Source organism: Ctenopharyngodon idella, chromosome 1 (assembly GCF_019924925.1).
Source record: "Ctenopharyngodon idella isolate HZGC_01 chromosome 1, HZGC01, whole genome shotgun sequence".
Taxonomy (NCBI): Eukaryota; Metazoa; Chordata; class Actinopteri; order Cypriniformes; family Xenocyprididae; genus Ctenopharyngodon; species Ctenopharyngodon idella.
In genome coordinates, this window is record NC_067220.1 from 35,736,719 (window position 1) to 35,742,726 (window position 6,008).

Sequence of the window (6,008 nt, forward strand, 5' to 3'; positions counted from 1 at the left end):
ATCGTATTCCATATCTTTATACAGTATGAGACTAGTGTGCTATTCTGCCGAAATCAGAAAACAGTTCTCAGTCAACCGATTCAGTTCGATTCGTGAAATAAATCTGTCAGACCGGTATTGTGAAATGATTCATTTGATCCATTACAATTAGGCTATATGACTCAAAGAAACGATTCATTCACGAATCAGACATCAAACTTTAACGCACCACAGAAGATGAAACCTGTTTGGTTGGTCATGTCTTTTCATGTACTTTGCCGGCGAGTAAAGCAGTGATATGATGGTTTTGTGTTGCAACAGAACGAAACAAGCAATAATCCAACTGCATAAAAGATAAATTACCTTTTAGCCTGTTTTCCTAAATAAACAGTCAAGTTGTAATCTGCTGGACAACTACTATGTTTCCTTCTAAACATGATAAAATATTAAAACTTTTTTTATATGTGCATAATAACTAAATCACGTTATTCTACGCTGTTAAATGCTTGAATCTGATTAGTTGACTAAAGTTTTAATGTATGGCTAAAGTAGTTCCAGGCAGGTCTTGACCGCATTACCGTTCAATATCACTTCGCCAAATGATTTCAGTTAGTTCAAAAGTCCTTACAACCAAAAGAACAACAAAAGAATTAAAACCCACAACGACACTGACCAAACAAGTATAGTAAACAATAGGATAAAAACAAATTATTTCCAATTTTTTGGCGCTGTTCTTGGAGCAGATAAACTTACAGTTTCCGTATTAGTAGAGACGCTGCTGCCGAATACTGCTGAGAGACACACACACTCTGGTAATGTTAATATGTAAGCTTAAAGGGATAGTTCACCCAAAAATGAAAATTCTGTCATCCTTTACTCCCCCTCAAGTTGTTCCAAACCTGTATACATTTCTTTGTTCTGCTGTACACAAAAGGAAGGTATTTGGAAGAATGTTTGTAACCAAGCAGATCTCGTCCCCCATTGACTGCCATAGTATTTTTCCCCTACTATGGTAGTCAATGGGGAACAACTTCAGTGAAGAAAAAAAACAAAAAATCAGTCTTATAATTTAGTTATGTGACACTAAAAAATGTGACAATTAATTGGGTGAATGAATATATGAAATTGAATGCCTGAATCATGTCAGGAAGCCATATAAAATTCATTTTGAGTCTACTTAATTAGGTCACTTAAAATGACTTCATTACATGATGTTGAAGTTACAGTGGGTACGGAAAGTATTCAGATCCCCTTAAATTTTTCACTCTTTGTTATATTGCAGCCATTTGCTAAATTCATTTAAGTTCATTTTTTTTCCTCATTAATGTACACACAGCACCCCATATTGACAGAAAAACACAGAATTGTTGACATTTTTGCAGATTTATTAAAAAAGAAAAACTGAAATATCACATGGTCCTAAGTATTCAGACCCTTTGCTCAGTATTTAGTAGAAGCACCCTTTTGATCTAATACAGCCATGAGTCTTTTTGGGAAAGATGCAACAAGTTTTTCACACCTGGATTTGGGGATCCTCTGCCATTCCTCCTTGCAGATCCTCTCCAGTTCTGTCAGGTTGGATGGTAAACGTTGGTGGACAGCCATTTTTAGGTCTCTCCAGAGATGCTCAATTGGGTTTAAGTCAGGGCTCTGGCTGGGCCATTCAAGAACAGTCACGGAGTTGTTGTGAAGCCACTCCTTCGTTATTTTAGCTGTGTGCTTAGGGTCATTGTCTTGTTGGAAGGTAAACTTTCGGCCCAGTCTGAGGTCCTGAGCACTCTGGAGAAGGTTTTCGTCCAGGATATCTCTGTACTTGGCCGCATTCATCTTTCCCTCGATTGCAACCAGTCGTCCTGTCCCTGCAGCTGAAAAACACCCCCACAGCATGATGCTGCCACCACCATGCTTCACTGTTGGGACTGTATTGGACAGGTGATGAGCAGTGCCTGGTTTTCTCCACACATACCGCTTAGAATTAAGGCCAAAAAGTTCTATCTTGGTCTCATCAGACCAGAGAATCTTATTTCTTACCATCTTGGAGTCCTTCAGGTGTTTTTTCATGTGTCTTGCACTGAGGAGAGGCTTCCGTCAGGCCACTCTGCCATAAAGCCCCGACTGGTGGAGGGCTGCAGTGATCGTTGACTTTCTACAACTTTCTCCCATCTCCCGACTGCATCTCTGGAGCTCAGCCACAGTGATCTTTGGGTTCTTCTTTACCCCTCTCACCAAGGCTCTTCTCCCCCGATAGCTCAGTTTGGCCGGACGGCCAGCTCTAGGAAGGGTTCTGGTCGTCCCAATCGTCTTCCATTTAAGGATTATGGAGGCCACTGTGCTCTTAGGAACCTTAAGCGCAGCAGAAATTTTTTTGTAACCTTGGCCAGATCTGTGCCTTGCCACAATTCTGTCTCTGAGCTCTTCAGGCAGTTCCTTTGACCTCATGATTCTCATTTGCTCTGACATGCACTGTGAGCTGTAAGGTCTTATATAGACAGGTGTGTGGCTTTCCTAATCAAGTCCAATCAGTATAATCAAACACAGCTGGACTCAAATGAAGATGTAGAACCATCTCAAGGATGATCAGAAGAAATGGACAGCACCTGAGTTAAATATATGAGTGTCACAGCAAAGGGTCTGAATACTTAGGACCATGTGATATTTCAGTTTTTCTTTTTTAATAAATCTGCAAAAATGTCAACAATTCTGTGTTTTTCTGTCAATATGGGGTGCTGTGTGTACATTAATGAGGGAAAAAAAATGAACTTAAATGATTTTAGCAAATGGCTGCAATATAACAAAGAGTGAAAAATTTAAGGGGGTCTGAATACTTTCCGTACCCACTGTACATAAATTATGTTTGTTTAACTTAATTGATTCATGTGGGAACAATGTACAAAATTAAGTCATAAAAACTCAACAAACTTTTTTTTCAGTGTTGAGGGGGAGTAAATGATGACAGAATTTTATTTTTTTGGTTGAACTATCCCTTTAATCTCTCTTTCTGGGAAAATCACTGATGTGAATGATGTCGGTTCGAGTCCCACCTCAGACAAGGATGAAATCACCCAATAGTCTACAAAGAATGCTGATTGTGAATGAAAATCAATCAAAATACTGATATTTCACTAAACTGCATAAAATGTAAGCATTCTTTTCTTAATGTATGAACATCTACATGTGTAAATATGCTTTTACGCCTTAACACTTATTTTAACATAAGCCAACCTCCCCACCCACCCCACCCACCCCCGCCGCCAACGCGAACATCATTCATATACTACTTGATACGTTCAAATATGCTATATTGCTTAATATGCTGCATATAGTTAGCAAAACCCATTTCTACACCGGACGCGACCGCCTTGCCGCAATTGCTTGAGGATGCACACTGGACGCAACAAAGTGACCATTGCGGATCATTTTGTTGTGTCAATCGTAATGCAGGAGTTTTGAAGTATGTCAGAAATACTAGAACGAGCCGAGGCATCAGTTTACTCTTTTTAACTGAAACATTAAAAATATAAATAGCTTACCGATTTTAGAGTGACGGCTGGGCTTGTTTTTCATTCAGTTTAACCTTAGTTTTTATCATCTCTGGTATTCTTGATTTTTACAAGCCACCTGTCCATTTTGTTTTTACTGGTAGTTGTTTTTTCTCAAATCCAGTTGCGCGGCTGCCCCAAACCTGCTATAACCATAGCCAACGATTAGCTGGGAGAATAGTCAAATCGCCCCCTCTAGTGGATGACTAAACATTTGCTAGTAAAATCTCACATTTACATCTGTTTCACTCGAGAATTTCACTGTTTCAATTCAGAATTAACAAGTGCCTATAGCCTACGATAAAAATGTCTGATGATAAATTATAATTGCAGTAAACACACAAAGATAGAAATATTGTAAAACTATGCACATATGAATAAAGTGTGTGTATATAAAACATGGAAAATGCCAAAAAAGAACCATATATATATATATATATATATATATATATATATATATATATATATACTGCCGTTCAAAAGTGTGGGATCAGTAAATGTTTTTAAGCTAAGTTATGCCTAAGTTATGCTCAAGGCAGCATTTATTTGATGAAAAATACAGTAAAAACAGTATTGTGAAATATTATTACAATTTAAAATAATTGTTTTCTATTTGAATATATTTTAAAATGTAATTTATTCCTTTGTTGCCAAATCTGAATTTTCAGCATCATTACTCCAGTCTTAAGAGTCACATGATCTTTCAGAAATCATTTTAATATGCTGATTTTCTGCTCAAGAAATATTTATTATTATTGTCAATGTTGAAAACAGTTTTGTACAATTTTTTTTAGGATTATTTGATGAATAGAAAGTTCAAAAGAAAAGCATTTATCTGAAATAGAAAGCTTTTGTAACATTATACACTCCCGTTCAAAGGTTTGGGGCCAGTAAGAATGTGTGTTTTTTTTTTTTTTTTTAAGAAATTAATACTTTTATTAAGCAAGGATGCTTTAAATTGATCAAAATTTACAGTAAAGACATTTATAATGTTACAAATGATTCTTATTTCAAATAAATGATGTTGTTTTGAACTTTCTATTAATCAAAGAATCCTGAAATAAAATTGTACACAACTGTTTTCAACATAGATAATAATAATAATACATATTTCTTGAGATCATAAATAGATCATAAAATACGAGAAAAAATAAATATGTATTAGTACATCGGCGGGTAAAGAGCCCGCCTCCACGGCGACTGCAAAATGAAGATCCGGCGCGTGATTGGCCAAGGATTCCTCTCAATGAAGCCAGAGAACGTCATTCGCTAAGCAAAGATGAAGATACGACGCGCGATTCGCCGAGGAACTTTGACAAAGTTGAAGCCCGAGAACGCCATTAGCTCAGTAAAGGTGGAGACAGCCGCACAGCTAGTTATCAAGTTGAATCCTGTTGAATCCTGTTGAATCCAAGTTGAAATTATAAAATATAAATAAATAACACAATGCGGTGATGTAGGCTACAGACCTTGTCTGAAGTAAATAAAATTCCAGAAGCGTTGACGGTATCCTTAATGCAAATAACAGCAAATTGATTAATACGAATCAGGTGTGTAATTTTATAATTACATTATTTTATATTCTCTAAATAGAATCGGCAGCACAAAACGGAAGTGAGGCCCCAGCGAGATTTGAACTCGCGACCCCTGGTTTACAAGACCAGTGCTCTAACCCCTGAGCTATGGAGCCTGCCGAATATACTGATTTTAACTGAATTGGAATTTACAAATAGCATTTCCTGTATTTATATAAGATGAGAGATATAATTTCACATCGCAAATCAATATTTTGAAAAACAGTTGTTTAAACATTCCATTATGTTTTCGCGACCGTTAAGAATCCTCCATGTTTAAAAATCTAAAAGAATGCGGAAATGAGTCTGAAATTTCTAAGCGCTCGTAATCGAAATTACTTCACTTCCTAACACCTTCAAATCAACTGAATATTCGGGTTTTTTGTCACTATATCGTAACAACTTTTCGAAGCCCGGATAGCTCAGTCGGTAGAGCATCAGACTTTTAATCTGAGGGTCCAGGGTTCAAGTCCCTGTTCGGGCGGTACTGTTTTTAACGAAGTTTTGAGTCTTGCTGCTGAGTTTGAATGCTTAATGTGAAGAGAAAACTCAAGAGACACACAATTCAATTATTTGATACTAGGAAAAAGGCGATGGAAAAGTGCAAGATAAATAACTAAAACAATGGTTGGATTTCACAGCATAATTTTTCATTTTTAAACTACATACAGCTAAGCAAATGAGTAAACAAATACGTTATTGATATGGAATTATAACATAGGAACACTGATGAAGCATTTTTTTTTTTTTTTACCGTAGATCAGGATTACAAAACTTAAATTGTGAACTAAACGCTAATGGATTATATAAATAAGACAGATGAAAGGGAATCCAATGTAAACAATATAGTCGCCTAGGGAGGGCTAATTAAAATACTGATGCTGTACTGTGTCACGATTGTCTCCAGAAATTAGAT

General features: G+C 36.6%; 1 non-coding gene across 1 annotated transcript; it reads right to left on the reverse strand.

The window, feature by feature from the left end:
* Window positions 1-5,135: 5,135 nt before the first annotated feature.
* trnat-ugu (transfer RNA threonine (anticodon UGU)) lies at window positions 5,136-5,208 on the reverse strand. The gene has a single exon. It is a non-coding gene; the product is annotated as a tRNA-Thr (tRNA).
* Between the last annotated feature and the right edge of the window lie 800 nt (window positions 5,209-6,008).